This window comes from Oncorhynchus masou, chromosome 22 (genome assembly GCF_036934945.1).
Source record: "Oncorhynchus masou masou isolate Uvic2021 chromosome 22, UVic_Omas_1.1, whole genome shotgun sequence".
Taxonomy (NCBI): domain Eukaryota; kingdom Metazoa; phylum Chordata; class Actinopteri; order Salmoniformes; family Salmonidae; genus Oncorhynchus; species Oncorhynchus masou.
In genome coordinates, this window is record NC_088233.1 from 19,173,753 (window position 1) to 19,197,746 (window position 23,994).

Below are 23,994 nucleotides of genomic sequence, written 5' to 3' on the forward strand. Positions count from 1 at the left end.
ACAAGGCTTTGCTGCCAGGTGTAGCAGTGGTAAGATGGGACTGCTGTTGGGACAGCTTTATGTAGGCCCTAACAGTTTGTGGGCACCGTTTGTCAACGTTATAGTGCAATTGATGTAAAGTTTAGTGTTGTGTTATGTTGTATAGTGGCTTTGCTGGCATGCGTCCCACTTTTATACTTTTTTGCCCCACCAAGATTTACATGCTAAAACCGCCACTGGACACAACCACTTAACACCCTGTAACTATTCTGCTTCCTCTCTGCAGCTGCCACCACAACCTCAATTTTCTGCAACTTACGTTCCATCCCTGCAGTACAGTTGATAACCATTGCTATAAATGCAAAAAATCCAATCTTACTGAAATATATATCACTTGTTGGCCTATCCCTCTTGTGACGACCCTCCCACTCTGTCTGCCGTATTCTGTCTTTGTTCTTGTTTCCTTATTAGGATGCCGGTGGGCAGAGTTGGGGAGGGTCGTCAGCTACATGGGAAACACCTGGGCCAGGTGTGTCCCAGGATAAATAGACCTCTTCCACATTCATGGAGGAGACTCTCTCCATGCAGACACCTTAGTAGATTGTGGTTCTTGGTGGCGTTTGTTTGTTTGTTTGTTTGTTTGTTTGTTTGTTTGTTTGTTTGTTTGTTTTTGTTTTCTTGCATTGGCACCTTTCAACACCCTGCATTATCACATTCATGCATGCAAAACACTCACTGACACTACTGATTACACACACCACTGTATATTTTCCTTAGTTGCTTTAATAAATATATATTTTGGTTACTCCTTATCGCCACATTGTCTCCCTTTGTTACGGGCTTTGAGCCGGTTCGTGACACTCTGTACTGGTACAGATCTACTACTCACACCACTCCTCTCAGGATCCTTCTCCATTGACCCATCTTCCTCTACTTTCTCCACTGCCTCAGCATATGACAACTTCTGCACTTCTCTAACCCTGGAACCCTCAACCTGCCTATCTCACACTGGAAATTTCTGATCTCCAGCCCCATGGACACCCCTACAATTAGCACATACCACTACTTTTCCCAATGCTACACATTCCTTTGTGTCATGCCCTTCTGCACACTTCTCACACCTATGAACCTCCCTCCTACACTCTGCTGCCACATGCCCATAAGTTTGACACCTGTAACAACGTAATGTATTTGGCACAAAATCTTGTGCAAGATAACTTATATCTGAATATCACATTATCAGGCAAAGACTCAACATCAAAACTCAAAAGAACAGACAATGATTCTTCTGTTTCACCACTCACCTCACCCTGTCTGCGTCGCACCAAACGACAAGCATCACAAACACAGAGAATCTTCCCCTTCAGTTGGTCAACTTTGACATTTTCTGCTATGTCAGTAATTACTCCTTTCAATGACGCCCTTTTCTTGAGAGCAAAACAATTCACATCTTGCCCCCCATTCGTTTAACTCGGAGAGCCTTCTCCCTCTGAGCAGCAGAAACACAAACAATTATCACAAGACCACTTCTGGTCCACGTTTTCCAAAAACTTTACTCCTACTGTCAGACTCTTCTTTATCCTGACCCTCGTGCAAGCCTCAGGCTCCAAGAACTTCATCAAACCTACCACCTCCGAGACTTCAACCTCATTCACTTCCATTTCTCCTCCTGTCTTCAGCTCACTCTGCTTACACTTTCTACCACCAGACGGGCCTGGACATGTACTGGCTTAAGCAGGGGGACACGTCTGGCACTGCAGGAGTTGAGTCCCTGGCGGCGTAGTGTGTTACTGATGGTAGGCTTTATTACTTTGGTCCCAGCTCTCTGCAGGTCATTCACTAGGTCCCCCCGTGTGGTTCTGGGATCATTTTGACCCCTCAGGATGAGATCTTGCGTGGAGCCCCAGATCGAGGGAGATTATCAGTGATCTTTTATGTCCTCCATTTCCTAATAATTGCTCCCACAGTTGATTTCTTAAAACCAAGCTGCCTACCTATTGCAGATTCAGTCTTCCCAGCCTGGTGCAGGTCTACAATTTTGTTTCTGGTGTCCTTTGACAGCTCTTTGGTCTTGGCCTTAGTGGAGTTTGGAGTGTGACTGTTTGAGGTTGTGGACAGGTGTCTTTTATACTGATAACAAGTTCAAACAGGTGCCATTAATACAGGTAACGAGTGGAGGACAGAGGAGCCTCTTAAAGAAGAAGTTAAAGGTCTGTGAGAGCCAGAAATCTTGATTGTTTGTAGGTGACCAAATGCTTATTTTCCACCATAATTTGCAAATAAATTCATTTAAATCCTACAATGTGATTTTCTGGATTTGTTTTCCTCATTTTGTCTGTCATAGTTGAAGTGTACCTATGATGAAAATTACAGGCCTCTCTCATCTTTTTAAGTGGGAGAACTTGCACAATTGGTGGCTGACTAAATACTTTTTTGCCCCATTGTACATCTTGTTCTTGCCTTCTCAAGGGACGCCATTTTACCCGGCATTCATAATCTCCGTGCAATTAGCAGAACCCCTCCGGAAGTAGCCCTCAACAGTGCATCCCATATAAAGCTGCTGCTTCGTTCTGATGTTCGTCTTTATCAAAAGCTACTGCAACGCTTTTCCATTTTGTTGATGATTAGCTACCGGAGAGAGAGACCAAATCAAGACGCTGGACAGAGTGGAATAAAGTATAGCAAAAAGGCAGTTTATTATGTAAAAGATATCTTGTCCTCTAATTAAGCGTGCACGGACCTAGTCATATGGCTCAGAAGGAGGCAGCTGACAAGGATCCCTAAACAGAGTGTGCAACAGATTTTGTACATAGAATGACGTAGGTTGATTCTTGTAGTTCTGTCTTCTGACTGGTTGGTGAAGGTTGGAGGCGGGTCCTGACCGAGCCTGTGCAGGAGCCTTATTGGTGCCCCGTGAAGTCGTCCCATCCTGGCTCCTGCCCAGTAGAAAGGGGAGTGGAGTGTGTGTGTGTGTGTGTTTATGCAAGAAGATGTTTGTGTGTCCCATTATGGCCAGGTGTGTGTGTTCGTGTGATGGAATGTCCGTGTGTGTCCCGGAGTCGTGAGATAAGGGAGCAAATGGGGTCGTGAAATAACATAGCTGAGGGTTGTAGTTTATTGCTGGGTATGTGTGTGTCAGGGGACAGTGAGAACGGAGATCAGAGGGGTCTTGAAACACAGAGAGCTGAGGGGGGTAGTTTATTGCTGGGTGTGTTTGTGTCGGGGGACAGTGAGACCGGAGATCAGAGGGGTCCTGAAACAATAGAGCTGAGACAACAGAGCTGAGGGGGCAGTTTATTGCTGGGTATGTGTCCTGGGGGACAGTTTTAGCAGGGGTACAAGAAATGAGTCAGGCAGATCAGCTTAGTGCTGTATAATATATGAGCCATGTGTATGAATATTTATATAACAATTTCAAACAAGCGTGCTCTTCCAACCACCGTCTCGCTTCATGCCATCACCATTTCTTTTCAAGGGTCGGTTTATGAAGTGCCGCGCATATTTGGCTTATTTTCCATAAGAATCTCAGACAAGTTAGTTTTTTTTGTGACTTATAAATATTGCACCGATTTCAGACTTTTTTTGTGTGACTTGCTTCAGCAGGACCCCTCTAGATCTTTGTCATACATCTGACATATTATTATAGCTAATATAATACAGGTTTTATTTGTTCCAGCCAGCAGCTAACGTTATAACAATGCACCTTTTCAACACCGTCCCCAACTTGAGTTTATCGTTAAGGTTGTAGTTTTGTCACTTGACAATTTTATTTTTGAGTTTTGTTTTGCTTGCTAACTTTGCTTACAGACATGGCACAGTTCGTAAACACTGGTACAATTAGCTCGCAGGAACACACCAATGTAAGCTAGCTAGTTAAGTGTAAATTGATTTAGACGGCGCAGTTTAGACAGCATGGACGTATTTGGGTATTGGCTAGATAGGATAGAGTTTATACCAAATTGACGTCAAATGTTGAATGTTTCAGTTAACCCTAAACCGTCTCATGACCTTATTCGACTTAACCTGTTACGTTTATACTCATAAACTAATGCGAAAAGTAAAGTCTGACAAACTGTATCCCTTCTAGCCAAAACCACGTAGACGTCATCATAGCCATAAATGGGTCCCCCAACGACAACGTGATTGTCATAGAAACTGAATCCCGATAACGTTAGAGAGTTCGCCATCTTGTAGTCCTAAAAAACAGAAATGAGTTACCGCTGATCTTTCAGCCATTCCTATGGGGGAAAGAATGGGGTTTGGGGATAAACCCTTAAAATAAATTCTGAGGTTAACACAGGCTTAGGAGATGTTATACATTTTATTTATTTATTTTTATTTCACCTTTATTTAACCAGGTAGGCTAGTTGAGAACAAGTTCTCATTTACAACTTCGACCTGGCCAAGATAAAGCAAAGCAGTTTGACACATACAACAACACAGAGTTACACATGGAATAAACAAACATACAGTCAACAATACAGTAGAAAAAGTATATATACAGTGTGTGCAAATGAGGTAGGATAAGGGAGGTAAGGCAATAAATAGGCCATGGTGGCAAAGTAATTACAATATAGCAATTTAACACTGGAATGGTAGGTGTGCAGAAGATGAATGTGCAAGTAGAGATACTAGGGTGCAAAGGAGCAAAATAAATAAAGTTTGAGGATGAGGTAGTTGGGCTGTTTACAGATGGGCTATGTGCAGTGATCTGTGAGCTGCTCTGACCGCTGGTGCTTAAAGCTACTGAGGGAGATATGAGTCTCCAGCTTCAGTGATTTTTGCAGTTCGTTCCAGTCATTGGCAACTGGAAGGAAAGGCTGCCAAAGGAAGAATTGGCTTTGGGGGTGACCAGTGAGATATAAATGCTGGAGCGCGTGCTACTGGTGGGTGCTGCTATGGTGACCAGTGAGCTGAGATAAGGCGGGGCTTTACCTAGCAGAGACTTGTAGATGACCTGGAGCCAGTGGGTTTGGCGATGAGTATGAAGCGTGGGCCAGCCAACGAGAGGGTAAAGGTCGCAGTGGTGGGTATTATATGGGGCTTTGATGACAAAACGGATGGCACTGTGATAGACTGCATCAAATTTGTTGAGTAGAGTGTTGGAGGCTATTTTGTAAATGGCATCGCAGAAGTCGAGGATCAGTAGGATGGTCAGTTTTACGAGGGTATGTTTGGCAACATGAGTGAAGGATGCTTTGTTGCGAAATAGGAAGCCGATTCTAGATTTAATTTTGGATTGGAGATTCTTAATGTGAGTCTGGAAGGAGAGTTCACAGTCTAACCAGACACCTAGGCATTTGTAGTTGTCCACATTTTAAGTCAGAACCGTCCCTAGTAGTGATGCTGGATGGGCGGGCAGGTGCGGGCAGCGATCGGTTGAAGAGCATGCATTTAGTTTTACTTGCATTTAAGAGCAGTTGGAGGCCATGGAAGGAGAGTTGTATGGCATTGAAGCTCGTCTGGAGGTTAGTTAACACAGTGTCCAAAGAAGGGCCAGAGGTATATAAAATGGTGTCATCTGCGTAGAGGTGGATCAGAAAATCACCAGCCGCAAGAGCGACATCATTGATGTACAGTCGTGGCCAAAAGTTTTCAAAATGACACAAATATTAATTTCCACAAAGTTTGCTGCTTCAGTGTCTTTAGATTTTTTGTTGTTGTCAGATGTTACTATGGAATACTGAAGTAGAATTACAAGCATTTCATAAGTGTCAAAGGCTTTTATTGACAATTACATGAAGTTGATGCAAAGTCAATATTTGCTGTGTTGACCTTTCCTTTTCAAGACCTCTGCAATCCGCCCTGGCATGCTGTCAATTAACTTCTGGGCCACATCTGGGACTAATGGCAGCCCATTCTTGTATAATCAATGTTTGGAGTTTGTCAGAATTTGTGGGGTTTTGTTTGTCCACCCGCCTCTTGAGGATTGACCACAAGTTCTCAATAGGATTATGGTCTGGGAAGTTTCCTGGCCATGGAACCAAAATATCGATGTTTTGGTCCCCGAGCCACTTTTGCCTTATGGAATCATGCTGGAAAAGGCATTGTTCGTCACAAAACTGTTCCTGGATGGTTGGGAGAAGTTGCTCTCGGAGGATGTGTTGGTACCATTCTTTTTTAATGACTGTTTTTAGGCAAAATTGTGAGTGAGCCCACTCCCTTGGCTGAGAAGCCACCCCACACATGAATGGTCTCAGAATGCTTTACTGTTGGCATGACACAGGACTGATGGTAGCGCTCACTAGACAAGCTTTTTTCCGGATGCCCCAAACAATCGGAAATGGGATTCATCAGAGAAAATGACTTTACCCCAGTCCTCAGCAGTCCAATCCCTGTACCTTTTGCAGAATATCAGTCTGTCCCTGATATTTTTCCTGGAGAGAATTGGCTTCTTTGCTGCCCTTCTTGACAGCAGGCCATCCTCCAAAAGTCTTTGCCTCATTGTGCGTGCAGATGCACTCACACCTGCCTGCTGCCATTCCTGAGCAAGCTCTGTACTGGTGGTGCCCCGATCCCGCAGCTGAATCAACTTTAGGAGACTGTCCTGGCGCTTGCTGGACTTTCTTGGGCGCCCTGAAGCCTTCATCACAACAATTGAACCGCTCTCCTTGAAGTTTTTGATGATCCGATAAATGGTTGATTTAGGTGCAATCTTACTGGCAGCAATATCCTTGTCTGTGAAGCCCTTTTTGTGCAAAGCAATGATGACGGTCCATGTTTCCTTGCAGGTACCCATGGGTGACAGAGGAAGAACAATGATTCCAAGCACCACCCTCCTTTTGAAGCTCCCAGTCTGTTATTCATACTCAATCAGCATAACAGAGTGATCTCCAGCCTTGTCCTCGTCAACACTCACACCTGTGTTAACGAGAGAATCACTGACATGATGTCAGCCGGTCCTTTTGTGGCAGGGCTGAAATGCAGTGGAAATGTTTTTTGGGGGATTCAGTTCATTTGCATGGCAAAGAGGGAGTTTGCAATTAATTGCAATTCATCTGATCACTCTTCATAACATTCTGGAGTATATGCAAATTGCCATCATACAAACTGAGGCAGCAGACTTTGTGAATATGAATGTTTGTGTCATTCTCAAAACCTTTGGCCACGGCTGTATACAGAGAAGAGAGTCGGCCCGAGAATTGAACCCTGTGGCACCCCCATAGAGACTGACAGAGGTCCGGACAACAGGCCCTACGATTTGACACACTGAACTCTATCAGAGAAGTAGGTGGTGAACCAGGCGAGGCAATCATTTGAGAAACCAAGGCTGTTGAGTCTGCCGATAAGAATGTGTTGATTGAGAGAGTCGAAAGCCTTGGACAGGTCATTGAATACGGCTGCACAGTAATGTCTCTTATTGATGGCTGTTATGATATCGTTTAGGACCTTGAGCGTGGCTGAAGTGCACCCATGACCAGCTCTGAAACCAGATTGCATAGCGGAGAAGGAACGGTGGGATTCGAAATGGTCGGTAATCTGTTTGTTAACTTGGCTTTCAGAGGCAGGGTAGGATAGATATAGGTCTGTAGCAGTTTGGGTCTAGAGTGTCTCCCCCCTTTGAAGAGGGGGATGACCACGGCAGCTTTCCAATCTGTGGGAATCTCAGACGATACGAAAGAGAGGTTGAACAGGCTAGTAATAGGGGTTGCAACAATTTCGGCAGATAATTTTAGAAAGAGAGGGTCCAGGTTGTCTAGCCCGGCTAATTTTTAGGGGTCCAGATTTTGTAGCTCTTTCAGAACATCAGCTATCTGGATTTGGGTGAAATGGGGGAGGCTTGGGTGAGTTGCTGTGGGGGGTGCAGGGCTGTTGACCGGGGTAGGGGTAGCCAGGTGGAAAGCATGGCCAGCCGTAGAAAAAATGCTTATTGAAATTCTCCATTATAGTGGATTTATCGGTGGTGACAGTGTTTCCTATCTTCAGTGCAGTGGGCAGCTGGGAGGAGGTGCTCTTATTCTCCATGGACTTTACAGTGTCCCAGAACTTTTTAGATTTTTTGCTACAGGATTCAAATTTCTGCTTGAAAAAGCTAGCCTTAGCTTTCCTAACTGCCTGTATATATTGGTTCTTAACTTCCCTGAAAAGTTGCACATCACGGGGGCTATTCGATGCTAATGCAGAACACCACAGGATGTTTTTGTGTTGGTCAAGGGCAGTCAGGTCTGTAGAGAACCAAGGGCTGTATCTGTTGCTGGTTCTACATTTTTTGAATTGGGCATGCTTATTTAAGATGGTGAGGAAAGCCCTTTTAAAGAATAAGCAGGCATCCTCTACTGACAGAATGAGGTCAATATCCATCCAGGATACCTGGGCCAGGTCGGTTAGGAAGGTCTGCTCACTGAAGTGTTTTAGGGAGCGTTTGGCAGTGATGAGGGGTGATTGTTTGACCGCATACCCATTACTGATGCAGGCAATGAGGCAGTGATCGCTGAGATCTTGGTTGAAAACAGCAGAGGTGTATTTGGAGGGCAAGTTGGTTAGGATGATATCTTTGAGCGTGCCCATGTTTGCATATTTGGGGTTGTACCTGGTGGGTTCATTGATCATTTGTGTGAGTTTGAGGGCATCAAGCTTTGATTGTAGGATGGCTGGGATGTTAAGCATGTCCCAGTTTAGGTCACCTAGCAGCACGAGTTCTGAAGATATATGGGGGGCAATCAATCCACATATGGTGTCCAGGGTACAGCTGGGGGCAGAGGGTGGTCTATAGCAAGAGGCAGCGGTGAGAGACCTGTTTCTGGAAAGGTGGATTTTTTAAAAGTTGAAGCTCAAATTGTTTGGGTACAGACCCGGATAGTAAGACAGAACTCTGCAGGCTATCTCTGCAGTAGATTTCAACAGCGCCCGCTTTGGCAGTTCTATCTTGTCGGAAAATGTTATAGTTAAGGATGGAAATTTCAGGGTTTTTGGTTGTCTTCCTAAGCCAGGATTCAAACACGGCTAGGACATCCGGGTTGCCAGAGTGTGCTAAAGCAGTGAATAAAATGAGATAATATAAGTCAGTTACCATGGCATTCATGAATTATGACGCCTTTATGTGCTTTTTTTTACATTAAACTGACATTAGCTAAAGAAGATTATACCTGTTGGAGATCGAGCTACTTTTTTCAACATTCTGTTAAAAATCGCGCAACATTTCAACGTCCTGCTACTCATGCCAGGAATATAGTATATGCATATGATTAGTATGTGTGCATAGAAAACACTCTGAAGTTTCTAGAACTGGTTCAATGGTGTCTGTGACTATAACAGAACGAGTTCCGTGGTGAAAATCCCAAGAAAACCTGATCACGAAATCGACAAAGAAAAAATCCATCCGCCAGTCTTTGTATTGTCTATGGCTTGCCATAAATGATGGAACTGTGCTTGCAATTCCTACAGCTTCCACACGATGTCGCCAGTGTTGTGATTACCAGGGCCCTTTATCCTTGGTCAGATTAGTCAATTGCACATCCTGTCTTCAGGTGCGCAACTGAAAAAAATGTCCGTGAGGAAATGGACTTCGTTTTGAAAACTTCTAGCTATTGAATACAGATCTCTCCGTGATCAATTTGATCGTTTATTAACGTTTACTAATACCTAAACTTGGATTACAGAAGTAGGTTGAAGTGTTTTGTCAAAGTTTATAGGCAACTTTATGAATTTTATAAAATGACATCACGTTCGGAAACGTGACTTTTTCCATGGATTTCTCGGTGTTCATAAATGGACATTTTGGGTATATATGGACCGATTTAATCGAAAAAAAGACCCAATTGTGATGTTTATGGGACATATAGGAGTGCCAACAAAGAAGCTCGTCAAAGGTAATGAATGTTTTATATTTTATTTCAGCGTTTTGGGTAGCGCCGGCCACGCTAATTTCTTTGTTTACATCCCCTTTGTGTGTTTCTGGGGGCTGCATGCTATCAGATAATAGCTTCTCATGCTTTCGCCGAAAAGCATTTTACAAATCTGACATGTTGGCTATATTCACAACGAGTGTGGCTTGAATTGAGTACCCTGCATGTGAATTTTAATGAAAGTTTGAGTTGTATCGAGTACAATTAGTTGGCGCTCTGGAATTCCCGCTGATTTGGTTCCTGTACAGGTACATAATCCCGAAGAAGATTTATCTCATAGAACAAAACGTATAAGATCTCCTAAACCTGTGGTTACCACGGACCTTATTTTCTGCGTTTATCCAGAAACCCTCCAAAAACTACATTAATTTCCCCATTGGCTTTGGCCAACAAGCAAAGGCAAGTATGAGTAGCTGCAGGCACTCCTATAGGGTGACCAGAGTATGACCGAGTGAGTGTCTTGAAAGGAGTGGTTGTATGGAAAGCGAATCAGCTAATTGAGCAGATTTGTTGCCACTTAAGAACGTTTTGCATGGCTGATTGGGCTCCATTGCTTAGTTAAATAAAGGTTAAATAAAAAAAAATATATACAGTATATATTTGACCTGTTGATAAGCCGGTTATGCTACGATGACCAATGCACTGGGTGGTAAGTCGATGTGCCTGGCAACATGGAAGTGTTTTCTACTCAGTATCATGGTCATGTTGTTGGTAGTAGCTAATGTGGTCAATTTTTTTTCTCTCACATTATTTTATTTAAAGTAGGACAACAATGGGACACAGTGCCATTCGCTGCCCCGTCAACGGAGTGGGAAGTATCTACCTCTTAGCCAATATCAAATCAAATCAAATCCAATTTTAATTTGTCACATACACATGGTTAGCAGATGTTAATGCGAGTGTAGCGAAATGCTTGTGCTTCTAGTTCCGACAATGCAGTAACAACCAACGAGTAATCTAACCTAACAATTCCACAACTACTACCTTATACACACAAGTGTAAAGGGATAAAGAATATGTACATAAAGATATATGAATGAGTGATGGTACAGAATGGCATAGGCAAGATGCAGTAGATGGTATAGAGTACAGTATATACATATGAGATGAGTAATGTAGGCTATATAAACATAAAGTGGCATAATTTACCGAGGTTAGCTAGCCAGCTATTTGTCGTCCTTAACGTAGGAGATGCTGCTAGCTAGCTAGCCAACAGCTAGCCAACCTCTACCGAATTGAACTTCAACTACCCGGTCAACATTCCGCGTCGCTCCACAGGTAGTATCACATTTTCATTTCACTTCATTACAGTACAACGGTTTGATTTGTTTGATCGTAGCTAGCCAGCTACATAGCCGTCTTTGTATCTAAGACAATTGTGTAGCCTAGAGCGATTTTCTAGGTTAGCTAGCCAGCTATTGTCGTTCTTTTAAGGTAACGTAACGCAATCAACCTGCTAGCTAGCCAGCTAGCCCCCGAATAGCAGCACTGTAGAAACTATTACACTCGACGGAACGACTTGATTAGTGTAGTGTCAACATCGCAGCCACTACCAGCTAGCCTACAAAGTCAACAACGCAGCCACTGCCAGCTAGCCTACTCCAGCAGTACTGTATCATTTCAATCATTTTAGTCAATAAGATTCTTGCTACATAAGCTTAACTTTCTGAACATTCGAGACGTGTAGTCCACTTGTCATTCCAATCTCCTTTGCATTAGCGTAGCCTCTTCTGTAGCCTGTCAACTATGTGTCTATCTATCCCTGTTCTCTCCTCTCTGCACAGACCATACAAACGCTCCACACCGCGTGGCCGCGGCCACCCTAATCTGGTGGTCCCAGCGCGCACGACCCACGTGGAGTTCCAGGCCTCCGGTAGCCTCTGGAACTGCCGATCTGCGGCCAACAAGGCAGAGTTCATCTCAGCCTATGCCTCCCTCCGCCCACGTGTTCTCGCACACCCCGAGAGCTTCTGGTCAGCGGGGTGGTGGCACCGGGATCCTCATCTCTCCCAAGTGGTCATTCTCTCTCTCTCCCCTTACCCATCTGTCTATCGCCTCCTTTGAATTCCATGCTGTCACAGTTACCAGCCCTTTCAAGCTTAACATCCTTATCATTTATCGCCCTCCAGGTTCCCTCGGAGAGTTCATCAATGAGCTTGATGCCTTGATAAGCTCCTTTCCTGAGGACGGCTCACCTCTCACAGTCCTGGGCGACTTTAACCTCCCCACGTCTACCTTTGACTCATTCCTCTCTGCCTCCTTCTTTCCACTCCTCTCCTCTTTTGACCTCACCCTCTCACCTTCCCCCTACTCACAAGGCAGGCAATACGCTCGACCTCATCTTTACTAGATGCTGTTCTTCCACTAACCTCATTGCAACTCCCCTCCAAGTCTCCGACCACTACCTTGTATCCTTTTCCCTCTCGCTCTCATCCAACACTTCCCACACTGCCCCTACTCGGATGGTATCGCGCCGTCCCAAACTTCGCTCTCTCTCCCCCGCTACTCTCTCCTCTTCCATCCTATCATCTCTTCCCTCTGCTCATACCTTCTCCAACCTATCTCCTGATTCTGCCTCCTCAACCCTCCTCTCTTCCCTTTCTGCATCCTTTGACTCTCTATGTCCCCTATCCTCCAGGCCGGCTCGGTCCTCCCCTCCCGCTCCGTGGCTCGATGACTCATTGCGAGCTCACAGAACAGATCTCCGGGCAGCCGAGCGGAAATGGAGGAGAACTCGCCTCCCTGCGGACCTGGCATCCTTTCACTCCCTCCTCTCTACATTTTCCTCCTCTGTCTCTGCTGCTAAAGCCACTTTCTACCACTCTAAATTCCAAGCATCTGCCTCTAACCCTAGGAAGCTCTTTGCCACCTTCTCCTCCCTCCTGAATCCTCCTCCCCCCCCCCCTCCTCCCTCTCTGCAGATGACTTCGTCAACCATTTTGAAAAGAAGGTCGACGACATCCGATCCTCGTTTGCTAAGTCAAACGACACCGCTGGTTCTGCTCACACTGCCCTACCCTGTGCTCTGACCTCTTTCTCCCCTCTCTCTCCAGATGAAATCTCGCTTCTTGTGACGGCCGGCCGCCCAACAACCTGCCCGCTTGACCCTATCCCCTCCTCTCTTCTCCAGACCATTTCCGGAGACCTTCTCCCTTACCTCACCTCGCTCATCAACTCATCCCTGACCGCTGGCTACGTCCCTTCCGTCTTCAAGAGAGCGAGAGTTGCACCCCTTCTGAAAAAACCTACACTCGATCCCTCCGATGTCAACAACTACAGACCAGTATCCCTTCTTTCTTTTCTCTCCAAAACTCTTGAACGTGCCGTCCTTGGCCAGCTCTCCCGCTATCTCTCTCAGAATGACCTTCTTGATCCAAATCAGTCAGGTTTCAAGACTAGTCATTCAACTGAGACTGCTCTTCTCTGTATCACGGAGGCGCTCCGCACTGCTAAAGCTAACTCTCTCTCCTCTGCTCTCATCCTTCTAGACCTATCGGCTGCCTTCGATACTGTGAACCATCAGATCCTCCTCTCCACCCTCTCCGAGTTGGGCATCTCCGGCGCGGCCCACGCTTGGATTGCGTCCTACCTGACAGGTCGCTCCTACCAGGTGGCGTGGCGAGAATCTGTCTCCTCGCCACGCGCTCTCACCACTGGTGTCCCCCAGGGCTCTGTTCTAGGCCCTCTCCTATTCTCGCTATACACCAAGTCACTTGGCTCTGTCATAACCTCACATGGTCTCTCCTATCATTGCTATGCAGACGACACACAATTAATCTTCTCCTTTCCCCCTTCTGATCACCAGGTGGCGAATCGCATCTCTGCATGTCTGGCAGACATATCAGTGTGGATGACGGATCACCACCTCAAGCTGAACCTTGGCAAGACGGAGCTGCTCTTCCTCCCGGGGAAGGACTGCCCGTTCCATGATCTCGCCATCACGGTTGACAACTCCATTGTGTCCTCCTCCCAGAGCGCTAAGAACCTTGGCGTGATCCTGGACAACACCCTGTCGTTCTCAACCAACATCATGGCGGTGGCCCGTTCCTGTAGGTTCATGCTCTACAACATCCGCAGAGTACGACCCTGCCTCACACAGGAAGCGGCGCAGGTCCTAATCCAGGCACTTGTCATCTCCCGTCTGGATTAGTGCAACTCGCTGTTGGCTGGGCTCCCTGCCTGTGTCATTAAACCCCTACAACTCATCCAGAACGCCGCAGCCCGTCTGGTGTTCAACCTTCCCAAGTTCTCTCACGTCACCCCGCTCCTCCGCTCTCTCCACTGGCTTCCAGTTGAAGCTCGCATCCGCTACAAGACCATGGTGCTTGCCTACGGAGCTGTGAGGGGAACGGCACCGCAGTACCTCCAGGCTCTGATCAGGCCCTACACCCAAGCAAGGGCACTGCGTTCATCCACCTCTGGCCTGCTCGCCTCCCTACCACTGAGGAAGTACAGTTCCCGCTCAGCCCAGTCAAAACTGTTCGCTGCTCTGGCCCCCCAATGGTGGAACAAACTCCCTCACGACGCCAGGACAGCGGAGTCAATCACCACCTTCCGGAGACACCTGAAACCCCACCTCTTCAAGGAATACCTAGGATAGGATAAGTAATCCTTCTCACCCCCCCCCCTCCCCCTCCCCCTTAATGATTTAGATGCACTATTGTAAAGTGGCTGTTCCACTGGATGTCAGAAGGTGAATTCACCAATTTGTAAGTCGCTCTGGATAAGAGCGTCTGCTAAATGACTTAAATGTAATGTAAATAGTTTAAAGTGGCTAGTGATACATGTGTTACATAAAGAGGGCAAGATGCAGCATTTTAAATGAGTACAGTATATACCTATACATATGAGATGAGTAATGTAGGTTATGTAAACATTATATTAAGTGGCATTGTTTAAAGTGTTTAGTGATACATTTTTACATACATTTCCATCAATTCCCTTATTAAAGTGGCTGGAGTTGAGTCAGTATGTTGGCAGCAGCCACTCAATGTTAGTGGTGGCTGTTAAACAGTCTGATGGCCTTGAGATAGAAGCTGTTTTTCAGTCTCTCAGTCCCTGCTTTGATGCACCTGTACTGACCTCGCCTTCTGGATGATAGCGGGGTGAACAGGCAGTGGCTCGGGTGGTTGTTGTCCTTGATGATCTTTATGGCCTTCCTGTGACATCGGGTGGTGTAGGTGTCCTGGAGGGCAGGTAGTTTGCCCCCGGTGATGCGTTGTGCAGATCTCACTATCCTTTGGAGAGTCTTACGGTTGTGGGTAGAGCAGTTGCCGTAGAAGGCGGTGATAGAGCCCGACAGGATACTCTCGGTTGTGCATCTGTAGAAGTTTGTGAGTGCTTTTGGTGACAAGCCAAATTTCTTCAGCCTCCTGAGGTTGAAGAGGCGCTGTTGCGCCTTCTTCACAACGCTGTCTGTGTGGGTGGACCAATTCAGTTTGTCTGTGATGTGTACACCAAGGAACTTAAAACTTTCCACCTTCTCCACCACTGTACCAACGATGTGGATAGGGGGGTGCTCCCTCTGCTGTTTCCTGAAGTCCACAATCATCTCCTTAGTTTTGCTTGACGTTGAGTGTGAAATTATTTTCCTGACACCACACTCCGAGGGCCCTCACCTCCTCCCTGTAGGCTGTCTCGTTGTTGTTGGTAATCAAGCCTACCACTGTAGTGTCGTCCGCAAACTTGATGATTGAGTTGGAGGCGTGCATGGCCACGCAATCATGGGTGAACAGGGGGTACAAGAGAGGGCTCAGAACGCACCCTTGTGGGGCCCCAGTGTTGAGGATCAGCGGGGTGGAGATGTTGTTACCTACCCTCACAACCTGGGGGCGGCCCGTCAGGAAGTCGAGTACCCAGTTGCACAGGGCGGGGTCGAGACCCAGGGTCTCGAGCTTGATGACGAGTTTGGAGGGTACTATGGTTTTAAATGCTGAGCTGTCGTCGATGAACAGCATTCTCACATAGGCATTCCTCTTGTCCAGATGGTTTAGGGAAGTGTGCAGTGTGGTTGCGATTGCGTCGTCTGTGGACCTATTGGGGCGGTAAGCAAAAACGTTATTTAGTCTGTCTGGGAGCAAGACATCCTGGTCCGCGACGGGGCTGGTTTTCTTTTTGTAATCCGTGATTGACTGTAGACCCTGCCACATACCTCTTGTGTCTGAGCCGTTGAATTGCGACTCTACTTTGTCTCTATACTGACACTTAGCTTGTTTGATTGCCTTGTGGAAGGAATAGCTTCACTGTTTGTATTCGGTTATGTTTCCGGTCACCTTGCCCTGGTTAAAAGCAGTGGTTTGTGCTTTCAGTTTCGTGCGAATGCTGCCATCAATCCACGGTTTCTGGTTTGGGAATGTTTTAATCGTTGCTGTGGGTATAGCATCGCCAATGCACTTTCTAATGAACTCGCTCACCGAATCAGCGTATTCGTCAATGTTGTTGTTGGACGCAATGCGGAGCAGTCTTGAAGCGTGGAATCAAATTGGTCGGACCAGCGTTGAACCAACCTGAGCGCGGGAGCTTCTTGTTTTAGTGTCTGTCTGTAGGCTGGAAGCAACCAAATGGAGTCATGGTCAGCTTTTCCGAAAGGAGGGCAGGGGAGGGCCTTATATGCGTCGCGGAAGTTAGAATAACAATGATCCAGAGTTTTACCAGCCCTGGTAGCACAATAGATATGCTGATAGAATTTAGGGAGTTTTGTTTTCAGATTAGCCTTGTTAAAATCCCCAGCTACAATGAATGCAGCCTCAGGATATGTGGTTTCCAGTTTACCTAGAGTCAAATAAAGTTTGTTCAGGGCCATCGATGTGTCTGGTTGGGGGGGAATATATACGGTTGTGATTATAATCGAAGAGAATTCCCTTGGTAGATAATGCGGTCGACATTTGATTTTGAGGATTTCTAATTCCGGTGAACTGGAAGACTTGAGTTCCCGTATGTTGTTATGATCACACCACGTCTCGTTAATCATAAAGCATACCCCCCGCCCCATTTCCTACCAGAAAGATACTTGTTTCTGTCGGCGCGAAGCGTGAAGAAACCAGCTGGCTGCACCGACTCCGTTAGCGTCTCTCGAGTGAGCCATGTTTCCGTGAAGCAAAGAACGTTACAGTCTCTGATGTCTCTGGAATGTTACCCTTGTTCGGATTTCATCAACCTTGTTGTCAAGAGACTGGACATTGGCGAGTAGTATGGTAGGGAGTGGTGCGCGATGTGCCCGTCTCCGGAGCCTGACCAGAAGACCGTTTCGTTTGCCCCTTTTACGGCGTCGTTGTTTAGGGTCGCCGGCTGGGAACCGATCCATTGTCCTGGGTGGAAGGTAAAACACAGGATCCGCTTCGGGAGAGTCATATTCCTCGTGGTAATGATGGTGAGTTGACGTTGCTCTTATATTCAGTAATTTCTCCCGACTGTATGTAATGAAACCTAAGATTACCTGGGGTACCAATGTAAGAAATAACACGTAAAAAAACAAAAAACTGCATAGTTTCCTAGGAACGTGAAGCGAGGCGGCCATCTCTGTCGGTGCCGGAAGTAGGTGGTTGAGTGAATATCAAGGTGAAAGCTGCACACGCATACAACGCATGAAGTACACCCATCATGGGGCGGCAGGGTAGCCTAGTGGTTAGAGCGTTGGGCTAGTAACCGGAAGGTTGAGAGTTCAAACCCCCGAGCTGACAAGGTACAAATCTGTCATTCTGCCCCTGAACAGGCAGTTAACCCACTGTTCCCAGGCAGTCATTGAAAATAAGAATTTGTTCTTAACTGACTTGCCTGGTTAAATAAAGGTAAAATAAAATAAATAAATCATCTCTTACTTTGAATAAATAATGGTCCATTTTATAACCTAAAATGTATTTTTTTTGTATAAAACTAACAGTGAAATACGACTCTGTCATGCCCTGACCTTAGTTATCTTTGTTATCTTTATTATTTTGGTTAGGTCAGGGTGTGATGAGGGTGATATGTGTTTTGTCCCGTCTCGGGTTTTTGTATGTTTATGGGTTTTTTCCAGTCTAGGTGTTTTTATGTCTATGGTTGCCTAGATTTGTTCTCAATCAGAGGCAGCTGTTTATCGTTGTCTCTGATTGGGGACCATATTTAGGTTGCCATATGCTTTGGATAGTTTGTGGGTTATTGTCTGTGTAGTTGCATGTCAGCACTCGAGTTTATAGCTTCACGTTCATTTTTGTTATTTGTGTTAGTTTGTTTAGTGTTCTTCGTTTTAAATAAAGAAGAATGTATTCATCTCACGCTGCGCCATGGTCTCCTCGTTATGACGAACGTGACAGCATAACCCACCAAACCAGGACCAAGCAGCGTGAAAAGGAGGAACAGCAATTAATGGGGAAATGGACCTGGGATGAGGTATTAGATGGAGCAGGACCCTGGACACAGCCGGGAGAGTATCGCTGTCCTAAGGAGGAGTTAGAGGCAGCGAAAGCGGAACAGCGATACTACGAGGGGAAATACAGGAGAATAGAGGAACAGTGACTATACGAAGGTACAAGGCTGGCACGGAAGCCTGAGAGGCAGCACCAAGATTGTTTTGGGGGGGCACGAGGACATTGGCTGAGTCAGGTAGGAGATCTGAGCCAGGCACCTTGTTATGCAAAGATGCGCAATATGCGTGTCTCCAGTGCGCTATTCTAGTCCAGTGCGCTCTATTCCAACTCTTCGCATTTGCGGGGCTAGAATGGGCATCCAGCCAGGACGCATTGTGCCAGCTCTATGTTCTGGATCTCCAATGCGTCTCCACGGTCCAGTTTATCCTGCGCCTCCTCCCCGCACTCACCCTGAGGTGCGTGTCACCAGCCCAGTACCACCAGTGCCAACACCACACACCAGGCTTCCCGTGCGCCTCCATGGTCCAGTATGCCCTGTTCCTGCTCCTCGCTCTCGCCCTGAGGTGCGTGTCACCAGCCCGGAACCACCAGTGCCGGCACCACGCACCAGGCCTACAGTGCGCCTCAGCAGTCCAGAACGTCTGGCGACAGTACCCAGTCCAGAGTGTCTGGTAACAGTACCCAGTCCAGAGCGTCCGGCAACTGTTCATAGACCGGAACCTCCAACGACGGGCCATAGTCCGGAACCTCCAACGACGGGCCACAGTCCGGAACCTCCAACGATGGGCCACAGTCCGGAACCTCCAACGATGGGCCACAGCCCGGGGTCTCTAGCGGCTATCCCCACCCGGGGCTTCCAGTGATGATCCATGCAGTGATGGTCCCCAGTCCAAGGTCTCAGGCGACGGTCCCCAGTCCGGGGTTGCCAGCGATGATCCGCAGTAATGAGCCTCCGGCGATGATCCACGGGTCAGAGCTACAAGGGTGGAGGGCTCAATGTAAAGAAGGGGAGCGGCGTCCAGAGCCAGAGTCACCACCAGACCCTCCCATATAGGTTTAGGTTTGCGGCCGGGAGTCCGCACCTTTGGGGTGGGGGTACTGTCACGCCCTGACCTTAGTTATCTTTGTTTTCTTTATTATTTTGGTTAGGTCAGGGTGTGACGAGGGTGATATGGGTTTTTTGTCTGTCTAGGGTTTTTGTATGTTTGTTTTTTTCCAGTCTAGGTGTTTTTATGTCTATGGTTGCCTAGATTGGTTCTCAATCAGAGGCAGCTGTTTATCGTTTTCTCTGATTGGGGACCATATTTAGGTAGTCATATGCCTTGAATAGTTTGTGGATTATTGTCTATGTGTAGTTGCATGTCAGCACTCGTGTTTATAGCTTATAGCTTCACGTTTTTGTTAGTTTGTTTAGTGTTCTTTGTTTAAATAAAGAAGAATGCATTCATCTCACACTGCTCCTTGGTCTCCTCGTTATGACGAAAGTGACAGACTCAGACTTATTCTATGGCTTAAAAACAGAAGTTCAAACTCTCGGCGTATAGTAGGTCAATGTACGGTAGTTGCGTGGTAAAAAAAATTAAACACTGCTCAATCAAAACCGTCTAACACAGGGTTTCCCAAACTCGGTGCACATTTAGATTTTTTCCACCTAACACTACACAGGTGATCAAAACTTGATGATTAGTTGATTATTTTAATCAACTGTATAGTGCAAGGGCAAAACCAGGCCTCTGACCTGACTCGTTGTCGGTGATCAGGCCTACCACCGTTGTGTCGCTGACAAACTTAATGATGTTGTTGGAGTCGTGCTTGGCCACACAGTCACGGGTGAACAGGGAGTACAGGATGATATTAAGCACGCACTCCTGAGGGGCCACCGTGTTGAGGATCAGTGTGGCAGACGTGTTGTTGCCTACCCTTACCACCTGGGGGCGGCCCTCAGGAAGTCCAGGATGCAGTTGCAGAGGGAGGTGATTAGTCCCAGGGTCCTTAGGTTAGTGATGAGCTTTGAGGGCACTATGGTGTTGAACGCTGAGCTGTAGTCAATAAACAGCATTCTCACCTAGGTGTTCCTTCTGTCCATGTGGGAAAGGGCAGTGTTGAGTGCAATAGAGATTGTGTCATCTGTGGATCTGTTGGGGTGGTATGCAAATTGGAGTGGGTCTAGGATTTCTGGGATGATGGTGTTGTTGTGAGCCATGACCAGCCTTTCAAAGCACTTCATGGCTATGTGAGTGCTACAGTTCGGTAGTCATTAGGTAGGTTACCTTGGGCACAGGGACTATGGTGATCTGCATGAAATATGTAGGTATTACAGACTGCCAGGGACAGGTTGAAAATATCAGTGAAGACACTTGCCAATTGGTCAGTGCATGCTCTGAGTACATGTCCTGGTAATCCGTCTGGCCCGGCAGCTGTTTATCGTTGTCTCTGATTGGGGACCATGTTTAAAGGTCTTATTCACATCGGCTCCACTGAACACCAGAACAACTGGTGCTCTCATACATTATTCAGTGTTGCATACCTCGAAGTGCACATCAAAGTAATTTAGCTCGTCTGGTAGGCTTGTGCCACTGGGCAGCTCTCGGCTGGGCTTCCCTTAGCTCTCGGCTGGGCTTCCCTTTGTAGTCCGTAATAGTTTGCAAGCCCTGCTGTGGCCAGTGTAGTAGGATTCAATCTTAGTTTGCATTTTTACCCCTTTTTCTCCCCAATTTCGTGGTATCCAATTGTTGTAGTAGCTACTATCTTGTCTCATCGCTACAACTCGTATGGACTCGGGAGAGACGAAGGTTGAAAGTCATGCGTCCTCCGATACACAACACAACACAACCAGCCGCACTGCTTCTTAACACAGCGCACATCCAACCCGGAAGCCAGCCGCACCAATGTGCCAGAGGAAACACAGTGTACCTGGCAACCTTGGTTAGCGTGCACTGCGCCCTTCCCGCCACAGAAGTCGCTGGTTCGCGATGAGACAAGGACATCCCTACCGACCAAGCCCTCCCTAACCCGGATGACGCTAGGCCAATTGTGCGTTGCCCCACGGACCTCCCGCTTGCGGCCGGTTATGACAGTGCCTGGGCGCGAACCCAGAGTTTCTGATGGCACAGCTGGCGCTGCAGTACAGCGCCCTTAACCACTGCGCCACCCGGGAGGCCCTTACTCCTGTATTAACGCTTTGCCTGTTTGATGGTTCGTCTGAGGGCATAGCAGGATTTCTTATAAGCGTCCGGGTTAGTGTCCCGCTCCTTGAAAGTGGCAGCTCTACCCTTTAGCTCAGTGCGGATGTTGCCTGTAATTCATGGCGTCTGATTGGGGTTGTACGTAAGGTCAATGTGGGGACAACGTCATCGATGCACTTATTGATGAAGCCGGTAACTGATGTGGTATAATCCTCATTGCCATCGGATGAGTCCCAGGAACGTATTCCAGTCTGTGCTAGCAAAACGGTCCTGTAGCTTAGCATCTGCATCATCTGACCACTTCCATATTGAGCGAGTGACTGGTACTTCCTGCTTTAGTTTTTGTTTGTAAGCAGGAATCAGAAGGATTGAAGTATGGTCAGATTTGCCAAAATGAGGGCGAGGGAGAGCTTTGTATGAGTCTCTCTGTGTGTGGAGTTAAGATGGTCTATTTTTTTTTCTTCCTCTGCTGCACATGTAACATGCTGGTAGAAATGAGGTAAAAATGTATTTAAGTTTCCCTGCATTAAAGTCCCCAGCCACTAGGAGCACCGCCTCTGGATGAGCATTTTCTTGTTTGCTTATGGCTTTATACAGCTCGTTGATTGCGGTCTTAGTGCCAGCTACGACATCCACTACTTTCCACACGCCCACTACTTTCCTTTTGACACACCCACTTGCCCATACTCCGGTCGCCATATAGAGTACAACAGTATGAGTCATATAACCTATAAAACGTAGAGGTCAAACATGGAAATAATTTTCCTAACATTCATTTTTTTCCATAGGGGATTTTAGAAACACTTAAAATAAGGTCTGTGTTTCGTGTAGGCTTACCCTGGTGTGACATTTTGATAACTGTGTAAATCTCTATCTGACAAGGTGACTTTTATCAATATATTTATCAACTTCAGGGCAAAGTTGGGCTGTTCACAGGCTGCAACATTTACCAACAGTTGGGACCTAAACGAGTCGAGTACGATGTAGTGGAAACCTATGAAGATGAACCCCTTGATGTTCAACAAACTGCTTACTAAGCTGGGTGTGTGTGGTAGCTGGCGTTTCATGGCCATGTTAGGTATGGACGAGGAGGATTTGTCGTCTGTACCGATTCCATGCGGCACCGTCATTCTGCGGTTCCTGCTAACTGAACAGTATGAGTTGTTCCGGGAAGAGGAAGGAGAGCTGGTGTTTGGGGGTCTGCCTGTTTTCTTCCTGAGAAACAAAGTGGTCAACTCCTGTGGCAGCTCTGCTGCACGCATTTGCCAAAAACTCCACCCACATGGTAGTACCATGGTGACTCGCCTGTGAAGAAGTTGGACGAGACATATTGGATGACCCCCCTTAACAAAGCTGCCCACCTAGAGATGAACCAGGCCACCAGAGAGGCCTATTATGAGGTGGCCGCACAGGGCCAATGCCGGGTCGAAGCAGATCACATCAACTTCCATTTAACTACCTTTGTCAAGGTGAACAGAATACTTTATGAGCTGGATCCTAGGATGGAGGGGCCAGTAAACCATGGAGACACCCAGGACAACTCCTTTCTCTGGGATGCGGCGTGTGTTTGTCAGGAGTTTGTGGAGAGAGAGGAGGGGGAGGTCCACTTCTCTGCTATAGCCTTCTGTTGCTCCAAGAAGGCACACACGTAGTCTGAAACACAAACAATGTGCACGCTCACACACACTGCAGCACATAGTAAAGCTTGCCAAAGCCGGGTGTCTGTGTTTGATGACGAGGATGTCAACGCTACATTTTAGGTCTGTTTCTGTAGTCTCAAAATGATCAAACATTTTGTTACATGAACAAATGTATTTTCTATTTTTACATCACACATTGTAAAAATAATTTATTACATCACATTAAATAAATGTTATTCAAATATGTTGTCTCGCCGCCACAAGTAAACCAGAGTTTCTAGTAGATTCTATAGCTACAGTCAAAATAGGCTATAATGTCAACATTTTTCTAAACAAAAATGAGCTTTTTGGTCTTCATTTAAGGTTAGGGTTAGTTTTAAACCCCGATTTTAAGAAGAGAAATTGTAGAAATAGGCGGGTTTTAGTTTTAGAATAATTATGACTTTGTGAAAACCATAAATCCAGAGCACATAGGCCGTGTTTACACAGGCAGCCCAATTATGATATTTTCCCCACTAATTGGTATTTTGACCAATCACTTCGGGTATTTTCACATCAGAGCTGATCTGATTGGACAAAAGACAATTATTAGTGGAAAAAAAATTGGACAGGCTGTCTAAACGCAGCCATAGTATACAGATGTAAATATACATCAGATGTGTGCAGCGCCGTGGGCTGACCACGATGAGCATGCACAGACCTTTCATGTAATGGAACAGACTCTTCACGCCACTTCGATACAGAGTGATTTTCTTAGCAGGTTAGAAGGGCATTTTCGCTAACCCTACCTCTTTTCATAACCTTAACCTCAGTCTCCTAACCTGCTGCGTAAAAGTCACTTCGGTATCCAAGTGGCGTTTAAATAGTGTTTCCCGTCATGTGATAAGTGTACATCCAATTTGTGTCCGATGTGCCCTATACAGTCAATGGATGTGCCCGTGACCTTGAAAGCATGCGATTTGAGCATGTTTGACTTGTTTTCTTAATGTATACACAGTTT

The 23,994-nt window shown here is 46.4% G+C and overlaps 1 pseudogene; it reads left to right on the forward strand.

The window, feature by feature from the left end:
* Nucleotides 1-22,335: 22,335 nt before the first annotated feature.
* On the forward strand, nt 22,336-23,006 carry LOC135508793 (ubiquitin carboxyl-terminal hydrolase isozyme L1-like; annotated as a pseudogene).
* Nucleotides 23,007-23,994: the final 988 nt, after the last annotated feature.